At 40.0% G+C, this 19078-nt stretch overlaps 1 protein-coding gene across 3 annotated transcripts in view; it reads left to right on the top strand.

Annotated features, from left to right (window-relative positions):
* Positions 1-19078, top strand: part of LOC143978153 (synaptotagmin-like protein 2) — a 133255-nt gene that overhangs the window by 25359 nt on the left and 88818 nt on the right. The window contains exon 2 of one of the 3 annotated variants that reach the window (XM_077478844.1): positions 3456-3521. The exons of the other annotated variants lie outside the window; for them this stretch is intronic. The gene's annotated coding sequence lies outside the window, so the exon portion shown is untranslated. The remainder of the gene's footprint in view (positions 1-3455; positions 3522-19078) is intronic. 3 annotated transcript variants of the gene reach the window in all.

Here is a 19078-nt window from a genome sequence, read left to right as displayed (position 1 = left end):
GCTGCATTTTATATGCACCCTTATCAGCCAATCATTGTATAGAACATGGGTGTGGTTAATACAGAGGCGTTCATTACATATCATTACTCATGTCATCTACTTCTGAATCAGTCATGGGATTAGTGGCCCAGACATATTGTGACACAATCTCTTTATTTAGACAGCATAGAACGAGACTGCCTATGCAAGCTATATTTCCTTATGTGCATGTTTACAGAAAAACTGCTACAGTCCACAGATACAGAATCTAAGCACAATCCCATATGAATTTACAAAGATGGAGTCACTCTGGTTCAGCCATATTACTACAATCGCAAAAAATAATAATCTGACCCTACCTTGCTCTATGCAAACTGGAAAAAGAAAGTTATGCTTCTAGTTCTACTTTAATGCATAGAACACCACAAAACCTTCTACCTTTTACAATAACTTTAAATTCTCTCTCAACGGTACAACATCTATGAGGGGTTCCTCGCCGACACCAGCATTTCCTCCCCAGTTTCTTCTAGGTGCCAGCCTTCGGTTGTCTAGGGATGATGTAACTGATCTTGCGCATGCATAGGGGAGAGTTGGCTGTGAAACAGCAGGAAGTCACAGCTGGCTCCAACAGCCAAGATGATAGTGCCAGGGATCCAAAGACGGGCAAAGAACCGGCTTGGGTGAAGAGGACGCTAGATTGCTGAGCTGGTTATTACTTGTCTCTTAAAGGTCAGCAGCTATAGTATGTGTACTTTGACACTTAATTTTTTAATAAAATGATTGTAGTTCCTCTTTCTAAAGCATCAACATATAGCGCAAGGGTTGATTTGATAGAATATAATGGAATGGGTTGGTCCATAGTTGTTTGTCCAGGCATTGGAAATTAGATTGTAATGGGTGTGGTCCATCTAGCAAGAAATAATCTGTCATTTGTTGGAAATTGGATACGTGTTTAAAATTAGAAATCTGTCAATTTTTGGGTTTGTGACTTTACCCAGGGACAATCCAAGACCCAGCAGAAGAGGGAGTAGGGTAATATGGCGCTCTCTGGGAATTTAAAAAAAAAAAAAAAAATCCAAGACCCAGGCCATGGACAGCGTAAGAAATGCTGAAAGTTCTGTTTTATGTAGTCCTTTATTTATCTTTGTGTATGTGTAGCACTGCCGTAGAATCATTATGCACTATTTATACAGAGAAGGTCACCTAAATAAATAGGCAATATTGAAGTAAGTACCGCCAGGTTTATTTCTGATTCAATAGGTATTATTATTCTGAGGGAAAAAACAGTCATTAATACTAATGTGGACTACTCATTGTTTTGCTGCTCAGTCAGTCGGGTATTTCTCAACAACCAAATCCCTGGATCCCGCTACACGAAATTGCTGCATGACATCAACCTGTTCACTAATCCCAGCTGTCAAAGCCAATCATAGAAATTGTCATTAATCACACAGAGGAGGGAGAGTCTAGTTTACACTGCACAGCACAGGCAGCTCTTTGAAGAGGTAAAATCCAAACATATTAAGTTACCATCTATGTACCAAAAACATATGTTACAAAATATCAAGACTCAGGAGCTTGTGTTCCCTATCAGCCAGACAGTGGTCATATTTAGTAACAATTTCTTTCTGTATCTCTGCCTGCCAGCTTACTAATATAAAGAGTTAGTACTGTTAAAAGGGGATGTAAACCCGGAAAAAAAAAAAAAATTAAATTAAGGCTTGCACCTTGTACAGTATAGGATTTCATGTCATCTGTCAGACAGAGAAATAGGAGTCAGTTACTCCCCCTTGCTGTGAGTGACAGGTGATTTACATATCCAATGCAGGAGCCTGAGAGAGACATTCTGTGTACTTCAGATCCCCTCTTCCTTTCCTCTCCAGCTCACCCAGGACTGGCCACTCCACACCTCAGCATGATTGGGCATGCTGAAGTCATGTGGTGACCTTTCTGGGGTTTTTACTGGCCATTAGTGATCATAGCAGAAGTTCAGTGTAAGAAATACACAGAGAAAATGCATGTTGACAAGGGGAGTGTAGAGGTGGGTGGGGAGTCTACTGACCTTTACGACTCCACCCACCGAGCTCCGAACAACAGACCCACCCACAGAATCTGCAGTTTTTCGGGTCTCGTAACAGACAGAGGGGAGACATTTGACAGGTAAAGATACATACAGGAGGCATGTATATCCTTATAGATAACCACTATGGCAGTAGTTTAGAAAGGATGAGAGTGGGTTTACATCCACTTTAATCCTATGTAACTATCCACTCTCAAAATATCAATAGTTGCATTAAGATTTAAGCACATTGTTTTAACATTTCATATAGAGTAAGGCTGCATTCACATTTTAGCATAGAGTCTTTGAGCAATTTTCTGGTGTTAGTATGCATGATTTTGGCACTTTCTTTATACAGAGATTTGAGCTGCGGTTTTTATTAGCCAATAGAGAAAATGATTATCTGTTGCATCATTTGTTGCTAGGTATTTCAGCTTTTTTTTTTTTTTTGCCTTTCTATTAGATTTTATTTGTTTATTATTCATTTATTATCAAGGTAAGGGGTTAGGTTAGTATTGGGGTTATTTATTTATATTAAAAAAAATGTGTTAGGATTAGAGTGTTACTACTACTACAATAAATGTAAAATAAATAAAAATAATCATAAATTCAATAAATGAATACTAAGTAATTAACCCCTCACCTTATCCCCTTACCCTTCAAAACAAAAAAAAACAAAAAAAATTGATCACTAAACACCCTAACACAAAATGTAAATGTATTATTATAATAATAATGACATTTTTTTTTTTTTTAGGTTAGGAGTTAATTATTTATGCATTTTATTTATGATGATATTTAGTAATTTGTGTGTATTTTTTACATTTAGTCATATATTATTATTTTGTCTGACATTTTTTCAATTGAGCAGAAAATCGTGCAAATGGGGCGTTTCCATTCACTTCTATAAGAATAAAAAGGCAGCAAAAACGCCCTGCCTGATTCAAGCAACAAAAAAAAGCTCCAGAACTTTTTTGAGCTTCAGGCAACATGGAGTGGAACTGTGAACCATCTCCATAGAGAATAATAGATTTTTTTTTCTCCTCCGGCTACATAACACCGAGGTGTGAATGTGAAGTGAGCATTATAACTCCTGTCATGTATTAATTTTTTATTTTTTTTTGCCATCTGTGTCCCTGTTTCCGTCACCTAGCCACAACAGTAAGTGTCACCAGAACTAGTGTTCCCATTGGAAGATTTCTCCTGTATTAATGTTCTCTCACAGTGTGTGATTTTTCTTTTGGTGATAACAGTCACCAGAACCAATAGGTTGAAACTAACCATACATTCTAGCTTTTTCCCACTCTACCAAAAACAAAATTTTAAAAAGTTTTACTCTATTGTGCACTGGGCGTAAAGATTTCTTTGAATTTTCAATATCCAAAGGATTCTACACTTTATTTTTTATTTTTTTCAGAATCGCACCACGGATAATAGGTGTTACTGTTGATTGTTTTCCATACGTTGGACTGTGAATGGCAAGGTACATCTATCTACTACTCACCCAGAAGAATATTGCATGATGCAGTGTTCATTAATGGGTTAAACAAAAACTCTTCAGGCTGTCGTTTTAGCCCTAAGCAGTTAATCTATTTATATAATTGGAGAATAATGACGGCAGTGTGTCTCTGTCTTCACCGCCCTGTTAATGAGTTCTATGATACAAATATGAACTGCGCATCCATAAAGGGTTCCCAGATTTGAGCATACAGTAATGTGTGCAGTGCACTTATGGACTTTTTCTGATGAGCGAAACATGGACAATTGTAAGGGAGGAAATCCCCAATGGGAGCTTAGAGATCCCTTTTTTACCAATATATAAAAAGGCCTCAAGCATCACTTAATATGCATGACAAGTTCTTAGAAGTATGGTTTCTGAATGACAGCAATGTGTAGTATCTGTTAAACTGCCGGAAGGCCTAAAGCCTTGTACACACGGTCAAAATTATTGGACAAATCTTTTGTTTGATGCTAGTCTCAAATCAGAAGTGAAGAGGGTACTCGCCATGAGAAAATTTTCAGACAACAGAATTCAATGTCAGAAGTGACGTAATGTGTTTGTTTTGTATGTTTTCTTTCATTTCTGAGCATGCTTAGTCTTGCTCTTCAGATTTTTTTGATTTATTTTTTATTTTTTTGTCAGAAAATCGTACTAATGAAAAGAAAATCAGACATTCTGGTCACATCAGACAAAAATTTTCAAGACTGCACATCCAGTTTTTGTCTCCCGAAAATTCGTAATCGGCTGTCAAAAGCAGCATACTAACGATCAGAAAATCGGCAGATCAGACAAAATTTATCTTCTTATTTTCTGACCGTGTGTACGGGCCTTAAGACCCCTAAAGGTTTAAAGCTGAACTTTGCACACAACAACTTTAATGTAGATATATTCATCAATAGTCCAAATGGAGATAAATCCACCAAATGCCAAGTTATTACCCTGTAAGGGCCAATTCACAGTGCAACAGAGAGCGGCAGGAGCGATTCACCATATCGGCCGCTGTGAATTGCTGACTGAGCTAGGGGACAGTGTTATGAACAATGTAGACCAGCCTTTCTCAACCTTTTCAACACAGAGGAACCCTTGAAATAGTTCTCCGGTCTGAGGGAACCCCTGCTAAAAATGTGAAATCTACAACTCCTGATACATTTAGTGTGATGCTCAGTGGGAAGAATGGTCCTTACACTTGTGGTCATTGGGAAGAATTAACAGATAGTTAAAAAGATCAATGGAATCAGCGGGAACTTATCTGAGAGGCAGAAATTGCCCAATGCTCAAGGAACCCCTAGCAACCTCTGGAGGAACCCTAGGGTTCCACGGAACCCTGGTTGAGAATCACTGATGTAGACCCTCACACAGCTCCCCCCTTTTTTTTCCCATTTTGTAGAAGCTTTATTTAAAGTGTACAAAACATATTCTTCATTCACTGCATTTCAGTCTGAATGGGGCACATAGGAAACAATTGTTTCCTGTGTGTCCCTACGGTGACAGATTTTACTATGTGGTGAAACATCTGTCACCTCACATAGTGTGAATTGGCCATAAAAGTAGCAGTGGCATCATCACTGCGCTGTATGTAGTCTGAGCAGAGCTGTAGGAAGAACCCAGCAGCAGTGTTAATTTAGTCAATGAAAACATTTTTCGTCAGCGGCCTTTTTACAGTGACGAAAAAGTGCAAAACCGTTTCGTCCACTGGTGAAAACTATGATGGAAATCAATTACATTTTCGTTAACGAACAAAAATGAAACAAAATTGTGAGGCAGGGACGTTTACCCTCATGAACTTTAGATGGGAGAGAAGCAGTGCCAATCTATGTGCAGTATGTGAAGAAAAAAGGAACATTTATTAGATATTGCACTTACAGGATAAGACCAAGTAAATGGCATGTAAAAGAGATCAAGCAGTGAAGTCCCTCTGGATGGAGAGCTGGGTTCTGCAGCATCCCACCTTGCCAGCCGAGCCGGCGGGGTGGTTTTCAGTGCTCTGCCCTTGGGGCAGTGGGTGGGAGAGCGAACGTGCATCATCAGGGAGACAGAGAGACTGTGGCGGGTGTGATGTGCGTTTGGAGCAGTCATGCTCCTTACTCAGGCCTCCTGAGCAGCTATCTCAGCTGAGGTTAAATAGGGGAACAACGGTGCTGGTGGACAGCGAAGCTCAGCGCACCGGCTTCAGCTATAACCTTGCAGAAAGAGCACAGCAAGTGCCGGCCACGGGAACATGCCAGTGGTGTGATACTTTAAATAAATGATGGTTTATTCATAACGCAAACAGCAAGGAATTATAGTATAAAAACATAAGATCAAAAAGTGAAAAATATATAGAAGTAAAAGATAATGTCATAAAATTATCCAAAATAAGAGCAAAAAAAAGGATAAAAAAAATAATAAATGATATAGATATATATATAAATAAACAATGGATGGGTTCTAATAGCTGAGCTCTCCATCCAGAGGGACTTCACTGCTTGGTCTCTTTTACATGACATTTAATTGGTCTTATCCTGTAAGAGCAATACATAATAATAATAATAATGTTCCCTTTTGCTTCACATACTGCACTTAGATTGGCGCGGCTTCTCTCCCATCCTCTTTACCTACAGAGCCGCTTAGTCTGATGACTGGCTGCCTATTCACTAAACACATTGGATTTCAGTTCACTAAAATATACTGGGTCTTTTAGTCGACTAAAACAATTTCAGATGACTAAAATGGGACTAAAACTAAAATGGCATTCTAGTCAAAAGACTTATAACTAAAACAAAATCAAAATTTTATGCCAAAATTAACACTGCCCAGCAGGTCTCGCCCAATACAGGCTGCCTGCAGAAAACGGGAGGGGGTGGTGGCTTCAAGACGAGAAGCGCCTTACTTTATTAAGTCTTTATTACAGGAAGCTGCATAGAGAAGAGGTTTCACACTGGATTACTGCATAGACCTGGGAGAAATGCACACAGCACACAAAGATTCAAATATGAATAAAAAACCTTTTCGTATTTAGATGGTATTTGCTTATCCAAGAATTCAGGTTTAAGTATATAATATATGTCAAACAAACAAGACTGTACAATGTACATGTCCACACTACTACAAGAGGACAATCGTAAAATAAGTGTGCATGTGATGCCCTACCATCAAACTTTGCAGCATGCATTACTAAATAGTCCATTTGTAATGATATATAATTTTATTATGTTTATTATTATTATTATTATTATTATACAAGATTTATATAGCGCCAACAGTTTGCGCAGCGCTTTACAACTGGAGGGCAGACGGTACACTTAAAATACAAATCAATACAGGAGGGATCAGAGGGCCTTGCTCGTTTACAGTTTACAATCTACAAGATATAAAAAATGAATTATTTAAAATAAACCTCTACTGCATTTTAAACATTAAGCCACTAATCCATAAACTCAATGAATTGGTTAAAGGAGAAGTACAGTATGACCAAAGCTCTTTTTGGCCTCTCTTCTCCTGTGGGTCACAGGAATGCACTTCATTCTGCACTCCTGTGACCTTCATTCAGACGACAGCTAAAATCAATCAATCAGCCTGTCCATACTCTGGAGTGATCCTGATTTTTATGGTCAAGATCCTCCCAGATGTCTAAATGGCAGCTGGCTCAGCTTCTCAGCGTGCCACTCCCACCCCCTGCACAGCCTGGCGCTCCAGAGAGCTAAAGGGGCAGAGCAGAGAGCCAGTGGCTGACAGTCACTGGCTTTCTGCTCGCTGAAGACCGAGAGAACTTTTTTTAATTAACAGCCAAAATACTTTCTCTTTCTGATAAAAAATGGCTTTCTAGGCTCACTTTACTGCTACCCACATTTTTGAAGACCAAGTCTGATCTCTGCTGTAATGGGGATTAGCTCCACGCTTTACTGGGGTCACTTAGGTGCAGTGGTTGTGTTTTATATTCTCCTATACTGGATCTTTAGAAGCTATTATGACGGCTCCTAATAGTTTTGTGAGATCCATAACCAGATTTTTGGCATATGTTCAAAAGTTTCTGTTGCTTCCAGACAGGAAAAAAAAAATAGTTCTGTAGTGCACACTGTGAATTTTGTGCCTAAAGCTCTAAATGAGGCTCGTCCTGCTGTGACAGGCCCTATGCGAGCTACGATCCAGGTCTAGAATCAGGCCCGGGCCATACATAGGAAGCCCTCCCAATTCTCTCACCACACTCCTACCCGCCCTCATTTATATACACTTCACGATCCATGTCTCTGGGCTAAACGGGGAATAATTACTCTGAAGCATGTACTTTCAGGACGGCAGACCTCTGCCCTTTCCGTGTCTGTGGCCTATAACACTAAATCTACCTGAATATTTGACAGATGGCATGCAGATATCCCTACCCTTACTGAAGACGAGGGGGTTGTGTCTCTCCATAAGTGCCATCCATGATTTCGACTAGAAACCGTTTCATACGTTTTAAAATTCCTGCATAGGACTTACTATACTCCTTAACGACTGGCCTCTGTTTATCCCCAGGTTGACCCAAAGTGCACTAGGTGCGCTGCTGAACCTGGTACCTTTTGGCATGTGGTCTGGTCCTGCCCTTTGCGTCACCCCTATTGGGAATCGGTGATTGACAGTTTAAGTGTTCTAAGTGCTGATGTAGTGCCCCCCTCGTTTTGCTACTGAGTTGTATGGAGGATATTGAAGGAGATGCAGTGCCTTGCAAAAGTATTCACCCACTCCTCCCCTTCAGCCCTTATAATATCAGAAGAGAGGGAGGATATAATAACCTTTGGATGGAGCCAATACTGCCTTAATACCATGCATCACTCATCCTGTGAGCAAATCAACTGATAAAACATGTACCGTATTTATCGGCGTATAACACTCGCCGGTGTATAACACGCACCCCAAGTTTAGGAGGGAATTTTAAGGAAAAAAACTTTTTGGAGGGAAGTTTAAGGGGGAAAAAAAAACTTACATTTATATGCCCATCAGTGTCATCTGCAGCCTTGTCCACCATTGCAGCCTTATGCAGTCTTGTCCACCATTGCAGCCTTATGCAGTCTTGTCCACCATTGCAGCCTTATGCAGTCTTGTCCACCATTGCAGCCTTATGCAGTCTTGTCCACCACTGCAGCCTTATGCAGTCTTGTCCACCACTGCAGCCTTATGCAGTCTTGTCCCCCATTACAGCCTTGTCTATTTTATTTGCTATTGTTTTTTATTTTTTTTAAATGCCGCCGCCGAGATACAGACCTAGATGTGTATCTCGGCGGCGCGCGGTGATAACAGCATGACACACCGCCCTACGCGTTTCGTGAAACTTCACGTCGTCTCGGGGCACGCGGTGTGTCATGCTGTTATCACCTCACTTTTCTTTGATTTTATGAGACTGGGGAAGGAGAAGTCTGTGGGGGTATGCGCACGGCCGGCGCTTCCCACTTTTGAAGTCTAACCTTTTCTACATGTCTGTAAGTGCAATTTTAATTTTTACTTCAATTAAAAGAGATTTTACACTATTGGAGCGTTTTTTCTCTTTTATGGTGAATCACTGATCAAATATTATCGAGATTGGGATATCCTGTGTTTTACTGGTCGCAGTGGATTGCATAGGAGGATTAGGAAGTCTGGATTAGACTTTATTGCTTATATGCCATTTATCCTAAAGCATCTGGTAAGGAGACAATTCTTATCTTGGTGGTGGTGAAGTTTTCCACACAGAGCACATTGTGAACATGGATATGGAGTAAAGGATGTTTTACATTGTTAATCACCGTTCTGTCACGTGGTGGAATTAAGTTTGGATCTTTCACAGTTGGACTGTTATGAGGACTAATTTAATGAATTCAAGGAATCATTCACTTTCAATTTTTATTTATTTAATCTTTCACACAACCATTTGGACATTTATCAATTTTGTGTTCTATATGTACCGTATATACTCGAGTATAAGCCGAGATTTTCAGCCTCTTTTTTGAGGCTGAAAGTGCCCCCCTCGGCTTATACTCGAGTCACCGCCGTCTGTCTACCCGATCAGCGTGTCGAGCAGACAGACGGCGGCCATTCAACTATTCAAAAGCCGCGCCTCCCTGTCTGTGATAGGCGGAACACTCAATTTCCCAGCAGTCAGTGGTCCGCCTATCACGGACATCCGCTCATCCTCATACTACGGACGAGGATGAGAGGATGTCCGTGATAGGTGGAACACAGACTGCTGGGAAATTGAGTGTTCCGCCTATCACAGACGGAGGCGCGGCTTTTGAACAGTGGAATGGCCGCCGAGGCGCCGACGCCGTCTGTCAGACGAGAAGAGCGGCGATCCTGGCATGGCAGAAGCACACAGGCTCGGGACACAGGTAGGCTGGACACACAAGGCTGCACACACAGGGATGGACGGACACACAGGGATGGACGGACACGCAGGGATGGACGGACACGCAGGGATGGACGGACACACAGGGATGGACGGACACACAGGGATGGACGGACACACAGGGATGGAGGGACACACAGGGATGGACAGGCATGTCTCACCCTCGGCTTATACACGAGTCAATAAGTTTTCCCATTTTTTTTTTGTGGTAAATTAGGGGCCTCGGCTTATATTCGGGTCGGCCTATACTCGAGTATATACGGTACATGTTTTATCACTTGATTTGCTCATGGGATGAGTGATGCATGGTATTAAGGCAGTATTGGCTCCATCCAATACTAATTGCATCCAAAGGTTATTATATCCTCCCTTTCTTCTGATACTATAAGGGCTGAAGGGGAGGAGTGAGTTCAAGTGTCATTTGTTTAGACACTGCTGGAGGGAGCGCTGTTCTCTTCAAATTCTTCTATTTCTGCTTGCATTGTTATTACAAAATAGAACTGCAGCTCCCATACAGATTAATTTCTAAGTATTTGATTTTTTTATTTATTTTTTTTTTTTTTTTTAGTTAATTTCACGGTGCTTTGGGATCTTTGCATCTACTGTAGCGCGATTTTATTTTAATTTTTTTCCCTTTTTACAAAAGTATTCACCCCCCTTGAAATTTTTTGTGTTTTGTTGCCTCACAACCTGGAATTAACATGGATTGTTTGAGGATTTGCATCATTTAAAGCGGAGGTCCACCCTAAAGTGGAGCTTCCGCTCATTGAAATCTGCACCCACTTCCGGCGTAGATTCTGCAGAAGCTACGCCCCTTTCCGCAGAATCTACGCCCCTTTCCGAAGGTCCCCCACTGCCTGCTGGGAAACGCACGGATCCCAGAGACAGCGGGGACCATCCTTATTGCGCAGCGCGACTCGCGCATGTGCAGTAGGGAACCGGGAACTGAAGCCACAAGGCTCCACTTCCTGAATCCCATATCCAAGATGGCGGCGGAAGCACCCGAGGGACGATTGAAAGATCGGCTTCGGGTGCCGACATCGCGGGCGCACTGGGCGGGTAAGTGTCATTATTTTAAAAGTCAGCAGCTGCAGTATTTGTAGCTGCTGGCTTTAAAAAAAAAAAAAAAAAAAACAGCGGACTCCCGCTTTAATCTGCAGAACATGTCCACAACTTTGAAGATTTTTTTTTTTTTTTTTTTATTGTGAAGCAAGCAACAAATAGGACAAAATAACAGAAAAAGTCAATGTGCATAGCTATTCAACCCCCCCCCCCCCTCTTAATGTCAATACTTTGTAGAGCCACATTTTGCGCTATCACAGCTCCAAGCCCCTTAAACCACTCAAGTGTTGCTTTTAGCAGTGTGTTTTGTTCTGCTGGAAGGTGAACCTCCATCCTAGCCTCAAATCGCACACAGAGTGGTACAGGTTTTGCTCAAGAATATCCCTCTATTTAGCACCATCCATCTTTCCCTCAACTCTGACCAGTTTCCCAGTCCCGACTGCTGAAAAACTGTGTTCTTTGGGTGATGTGATGTGTTGGGTTTGCGCCAGACATAGCATTTTCTTTGATGGCCAAAAAGTTTAATTTTAGTCTCATCAGACCAGATCACCTTCCTCCATACATTTTGGGAGTCTTCCACATGCCTTTTCGCAAACTTGAAACATGCCATTTTGTTTTTTGCTGAAAGTAATGTCTTTCTTCTGGCCACTCTGCCATAAAGCCCAACTCTATGGAGCATACGGCTTATTGTCGTCCTATGTACAGATACTCCAGTCTCTGCTGTGGAACTCAGCAGCTACTCCAGACTTACCTTAGGTCTCTGTGCTGCCTCTCTGATGCCCTCCTTGCCCGGCCCATGAGTTTTGGTGTGCAGTCGTCTCTTGGCAGGTTTGCTGTTGTGCCATGTTCTTTCCATTTGGATATGATAGATTTCATGGTGCTTCAGGGATCATCAAAGATTTGGAGATTATATATATATATATATATAATATATATATTTTTTATAACCTAATCCTGACTTATACCTCTCAACAACATTGTCCCTTACTTGTTTGGAGAGTTCCTTGGTATTCATGGAAGTGTTTGGTTAGTCGTGCCTCTTGCTTAGGTGTTGCAGCCTCCGGGGGGCCTTTCAAAAGGTGTGTATATGTAATGACAGATCATGTGACACTTAGATTGCAGACAGGTGGACATCATTTCACTAATTATGTGACTTCTGAAGGGAATTGGTTGTACCAGAGCTTTTTATGGGCTTCATAACAAAGGGGGTGAATACATACGCCCATACCAATTATCGTTTTTTTTTTTTTTTTTTTTCTGAAAAATTATATATATAATTTCACTTCACCAACTTAGACTATTGTGTTCTGATCCATCACATATAATTAAGATTAACAAAAAATTTAACTAAAGGCTGTAATGTAACAAAATAGGTAAAAAAAAAAAGGGGGGTGAATACTTTTGCCAGGCACTGTATGTGGATGGGCATGGTATGCTGGGAATTCTAGTTCATGAGCTGCTAGCCATCTGTGTGCCTTCTAAAAAAATAAAAATAAAAACATCCCCGTTGCTGAAACTCTGATAATGGTTGTATGGGCTTGTACCTTTCCTGAGCGCCTTAGAAGTGATAGTGCCAAGATATGTGTGCACATCCTGTCTGCACACACAGCAAATGGAAAGAGCTTAGAGGACGGAGCGCATGACTGCTTGTCTGTTTTCTTTGGTTTGGTGTTCATTAGACACAGGGAAAGGCTGTCAAACAGAAGTTTTCTGGAGGTGTGTTCATTTACATTGGCTTGTACTGCTAACATGAACAGGGATCAGTCCACAAGTCTGCTATGTCACTGTTTCTCAGTACTGAGATTCTAAAATTATGAACCTCAAGCAGATATAAACTACTTTAAATAACGCAGCTCTCTATTTGTTTAGGGGTAATTGTTCTTAAATACATGTATCTGAATTAGGCCAGTATTACTCTCTTGCAGTACCTCTACAGTACTGCAAAGAGGAAGGAGCAGCTTTTGTGGTGTATTACCCATGTTCTAAGAAGGAGCAGGTTGATGGAAGGAGAGAGCACAGTGACAAAGATGAGCTTGTCAGTGCGCTGCTTTTCCTTTCACTGTCCAGTTACTTTGCAAGGTTCTATAAGAACTCATGCACACAGCAGCTAAAAAAAAAAGCCTGCTTTTTACATGGCATTTGAGCTTTTATTTTGCCTTTTTAAAGCTTGAGGAAGCTTGCTTTTTCTTAAGTTTTTTTATTGAGCTCTTTCAAGTTTTTATTTATTATATTTTTTTTTGAGCATAAGCGTTTTTTCTTTTTTTTTTTTTTTTTTTTTTTTTCACAAACCCTATTAGTATTTTCTTAACCAATGTATAAACAAAAAGCTGGAACAAACGTTTTTTTTTATTTATTTATTTTTTTACTCGTTTCCGCTCATTTTTACACATTTTTGTTTACTTTTTTTGAGCTCTTTGGGGCACTAGCTCTTCTCATAAACATGAGTTTGGTGGGGGGGGGGGGGGGGGTTCTGCCTGTAGGAGCATATGCCTGAAAAGCCCTCGTGTGTATGGACACATTGGCTAACAAGGAGGAGAGTTTCTAGGCAGAAAAGATAAGAGCCCAAAAGCCTGTAGAAGCCGCTTCTTTGAGCTCCTTTTGGCTGCAGTGTGCATCGAAGCATGCAAAGCTGCCCAGCAACAATGCCCCTATTGTATGTTTTTGGTGGGTATGGAGCGGTGGCTGCAGCATATAAATAGCGCCATTTTCTTGCTCTAGCAGCCAACTGAGAAGCGACAGCCTGCAAATTGAGCCCACCCTCCCATTTAAAAAAAATAAAATAATTTTATGTCACTGTGTTTTTTAATGGGGGTTAGTCATCCAGCCAAATACTGGCTAGACCAGTGTTTCTCAACTCCAGTCCTCAAGGCGCCCCAATGGGTCATGTTTTCAGGCTTGCCATTATTTTGCACAGGTGATTCGATCAGTTTCACTGCCTTAGTAATTACCGCAGCCGTTTCTGCTGTGAGAAATCCTGAAAACATGGCCTGTTGGGGCGCCTTGAGGACTGGAGTTGAGAAACACTGGGCTAGACAATGTGATATTCTTATCAGAAAATGGTTTATGGTTGGGCTGTGGCTTATTATTATATTGTGGGGTTATTTAATGCTTTTATATAATTATGGGTTACTCCTTAAATAAATGCTGTGTACATTAAAATAATTTTATTTGCATGTCACGTTATTGATGTTTTACTGATATTGCTCCTTTGTGCTGTGCCATGTGGTTTTCGTTGGAGAAACTTTATTCATTCCAATATCGAATGTTAACAGCAAACTTTTGTTAAAGTACTTTCGAACAACATTTTGTAAAATCATTAAATGTACTTCTGAGACTTTTCTTCCACATGTTCATAGAAATATTCGTTTGAAAATCTAGTAGTACATGGCCAGCCTTGAAATGAGGCAGTACGATTTCATATTTAAATCTACTATTATGTCATGGAATCTAGTAAAGTGATTCAGTTTAATGCCAGGTCCCTCTCCTGCATGTACTTCTCCTTTGCATAGAGAAATGTCAAGTACTTCTGGGTATAGTGGATCATATGACTCCCATGTGACAGTGCTAACACTTTGTAATTGGCTGCTTAGAGATCAGAAACTTGGTGGTAGGGTGGGAGTTCCTGGTCCTGAGTAAAAGCAGCTTGCAGCTTCCACATGACAAAGGAAAGAAGTATAAGCTACTTTGTGGACTGGTTTTAAAGTGATCCTGTTGCTTTGCCCTGGGCAAGGTACATATTCACTTGATGACCAGTGACCGGTTCTGTTTGCAGGATGCCTTGACATATGTAGGGATTTCATAGCATGTAAATGTAGGCTGGCTCCTGACGAGCATGCGCTATATGTTTTTGAAAGTTAATATTCCTGAAACCACAGTTGGGTTTTAGGGCTAAATTTACTAAATTATTATTTCAGTACCAGTCCAGCTGGGTTGCACTGGGTTCTCCTTGGCCGCAGGTGTCGCTGTCACTGCCTGAAAGTGTGATAACGCAGTTTAACTGGGTGTATTGAGTGCCACGTTTTTCTCGGAAACCAGCCCAGTGGGAGTGCTGTTATTGGAATTTCTTTCTTTTCCCTCTTTTAACTGGAAATTATTATTTACCCAAAATAGACATGTTCCAAATATCTCCTGAAGAAGCGACTACTGTTTGCGAAACTAGTTGAGAGCAATTGACATCATCATTGATTTTTGGGCATCATTTTCCATTGTGAAGCATTGGCCTCTCCTGTACAACAAAGATTGGAGACGCCTCTGTATCATGGTTGTATACCTACATGAATGTGATTAAGCATTTTTTTAGGCTCTAACTTTTAATCTATCTTTATTTGTATTATATAATTTTGTCTAATTTTACATTTTTTATTACATAGAAATCTTAATGTTCTTTGTGGTATCAAGATAGTCCTTCAAACATTGGGGCACGGCACATTTAAAACGTTTTTGGGGAGTTTTTTGTGCGCATGCCTCCATTTCCCAATTCTATGCACTATAAGGATGAGGATACCTACCCCTAATGCATTAGTATAGCTCTGCACCCCAACACTATTATTACCGGTGTATTCATGGTTTTGCCTGGAGTTCCACTTTAAAGACAGTTATTTGCAGCTTTTGACGAGGAAGGTGAGTGTAATTTTTAAGTAATCCTGACCTCCACTGTGTTCTTTGCTTAACCACTTCCCGACCAGCGCACGACGATGTACGTCGACAGAATGGCACGGGCAGGCATATTGGCGTACATGTACGTCCAATATTCGTTGCCGCCGTGCCATCTATCCCTATTTTGTAAACGCTATAACTTTTGCGCAAACCAATCAATAATCGCTTATTGCGATTTTTTTTTTTTACCAAAAATATGTAGAAGAATATGTATCGGCCTAAACTGAGGGAAAAAAATGTTTTTTTATATATTTTTGGGGGATATTTATTATAACAAAAAGTAAAAAATAATGCGTTTTTTTTCAAAATTATCGCTCTATTTTTGTTTATAGCGCAAAAAATAAAAACCGCAGGGGTGATCAAATACCACCAAAAGAAAGCTCTATTTGTGGGAAAAAAAGGACGTTAATTTTGTTTGGGAGCCACGTCGCACGACCGCGCAATTGTCAGTTAAAGCGACGCAGTGCCGAATCGCAAAAAGTGGTCTGGTCTTTGACCAGCAAATTGGTCCGGTCTGAAAGTGGTTAAGTAAAACCTTCTCTACCTTACATTTCAGCCAGTGTCCTCACATGGTCATGGTACTATACTCTGGATCCTTTGAATTGCATTGGTGGCCCCATAAAGTTCCTTGTGTAGCGGGGTGACTGCTTTGATGAAAACAATAACATAGGGTCTGTAAGTTGGAGAAAAGGGAGATTTTTCTGCAGTTTTTCCAGAGAAAGGGAAAGAAGTGCATTCTACAGATTGTATGTATCCTCCCAGACTCAATGGGGGAAGCTTTGTGGAGTTCTCCTTTAAGTCCTTTAAGTATTTAGAGTTTAAAAGGTAAGATTAAATGTATAGGTAGAGTTAAGCTTTAGGTTTTTTTATTGTGAAAACCTTGTGACAATTATTACAGCTTTAGGACTGTCACTTCTTGAGAGCAAAAACCACAACAGTTGTCCTATTATGACTACTCATTAGAAAGGCTTTTCTTAGAGCGGGGGGCCGCTTTAACCTGGAAATGTTATTCTAGGACGAAAATGTATTCCACCTAAAAGTGGAAATCATCATCTGAGAAAATAACCTTTTTTTTTTAAACTTTACATGAAACAAATAAGTTAGCAGATGGATTTGTGCCTCCTCGGTAACTGAATGTGAAAACAGAATGGAAAGAATCCCCCTTCCTCTCACCGCAGCGGCTAAAAAAAATATTTATTTCTGAGCTGCAGCTGAGTTGCTTGGATATACACCATCTGCTCAGTAATCACTTCAAATGTCACTGCACAAGGAAGAAGTTTTGAGTAATGAAGTTCTCTTCTATTTGAATAATGAGACTTTTCAATATACACCATTTTATTTTAACTTTTAAAAATCAAAGCTGATGCTTCAACCTTCTCTGTAGGCAGTCATGTGACCAAAACGGAATTATTGGCAACAGTTGGTAACTCTGCCAATTGGTAACTACTGAAGAGTTTAGGCAGAGCCTGTGATTGGCTACCACAGACTGAGTTTCAGTGCACAAAGTGTCACTTCAGGGGCACTGGAGGGACGATGGTCAGGCCAACAGGTAAGTAGATCAGATGCCACCATAGGACATTTTAGGGTCCATTCACAGCAGGAGGTGTAATGCATTATTACGAGGCATCTCACTCGTTTACCCTTCTTTTTTAACATTAATAAAACGTCACAAAATGACATTTCATTTAGCTCTAGCAACCACCATGGTTCCCTAAGCATCTAACCCTTGCAGTGCAGGGGAGAGGGGGCAGCAATGGTAGTTTTTTGCATTTTTCTTGGGGCTCATTCACACTGGAGCTCAAAGAAGTGGCTCCTTCAGGCTTTTAAACATTTTTGGGCTCTCCTTTTTTTCCTAAAAACTCCCCTCAATGTTAGCCAATGTGTCCATGCACACTATGGCTTTTTCAGGAGTTCACAGGCAAATGCTCTTACAGGAAGAAAAAAACCCACCAAACTGGCTTTTTGAGAGGAGCCTTTAAGCAGAAAAGTGGCTAAAAAAAATGCAAAAAAGTGTAAAAAAGCTCAAATAAGCTCAATAAAAACACATCTCCACTTCAAGTCGCCTGAAGACAAATGCCCAAAGCTCAAAGTAATGGAAACCCTAACCAAAGAAAAAGCAACTTAATAACTATTTCCATATTTTGTGTTACGGTCAGAGTGTTTAGTTATTATTATTTTATTTTTTATGGGTTAGGGGTTAAGGTTAGGGAGATTATTTATTATTAGTATTCATCTATTTAATCATTTTTATTATTGGTAGTAGTAGTTGTAGTATTAACACCCAAACCCTAACAACAATAAATAGTAACCCCTTAATCCTAACCCTAACCTTACAAAAAATAATAATTAATAATAATAAAAGAAATAAAAGCTGATGGAAAAGCTGAAATACCTTGCAACAGATGGTTTTCTCTATTGGCTAATAAAATAAAAAAACACCAAAGATCAAAAATGTTGTATAAAAGTTGTGCATAAAACCGTTCAAAAATTGTGCATTCAAAAATGCAAAAAAAAGCCAGAAAAACGCTCAGCTGTGAATGCAGCCTTAGAGTTCAGCTTTTAAAAGCATCTTACATGATGTATTGTATATCACTTCTAATCAAATCAGTTTCATTTTGGATTGTTGTAGTTTGTGTTTTTTTTTTTAATCTAGCATTTTTTTTTTATTTTTTTTTTTTTGCCTGTAATCCTAAGAACATGTTTGTTTTATATAAGAGCTTTTTGGTGTGAGCTCAAGTAGGACATTAGGCCTTGTACTTCTACTGTACAAGGAAAATAATATACATAAATAATTAAAACTATTAAGTAATCCCTTAGGGGGAGAGACAACGCTGTCCTAAAAATAGAGGAATTGAAATTCAGATTATTACAGGTGGCTGTTGGTGAGTGGTTCTGGCAGTAGAATGATTGGAAAGTTATACTGACTGCCTGAACCACACGACACCCCACCCTCCAAAATCACTTATACAGAATTCTCATATAGCATACATATACTGTATAATGAGGCTACTAAGAGCACAATTCTTCTTTTTAAAATGCCCCTGCTCTCAACAAGAGCCTCAGAACAAGTAACTTTTCCTCTGTTTCTTAAGCTGGCCAAACACTAGTAGCATCTGGTTTGACATTTCAGGCAATTTTGTAATCGTTAGTGGGGTGTTTTTAGCTGCAGTGACAATAAAATACAAAGGAGCAGGATATGACATTCAGTCCAAAATCAAAAGCTAAAAGCAAGCATCATTTTGAAGTACTTTTTGAATAACATTCGTCAAGTCTTCAAATGTACTGAGAATTTTCATGTGAGAATTTTTATAAACCTTCCAATATCTACCACTGTGCGGGTAGCTGAACTCTCATCTCTTATTATCCAGCTTGTCTTCACCTATAGGCTCGTATGTAAACCATCAAAAGGAAGAGCTAACATCGTCACTCGTAGTAATTAATCCAGCTTGCCCATTCTGCAATGTAACACTGAGGTCAGGTAGGT

Source organism: Lithobates pipiens, unplaced genomic scaffold (genome assembly GCF_037356315.1).
Source record: "Lithobates pipiens isolate NorthernLeopardFrog02 unplaced genomic scaffold, aLitPip1_a1.2 Scaffold_1, whole genome shotgun sequence".
NCBI lineage: Eukaryota > Metazoa > Chordata > Amphibia > Anura > Ranidae > Lithobates > Lithobates pipiens.
Note: the sequence above shows the minus strand (reverse complement) of the source record. Positions and strands in the feature narration are given on the sequence as shown.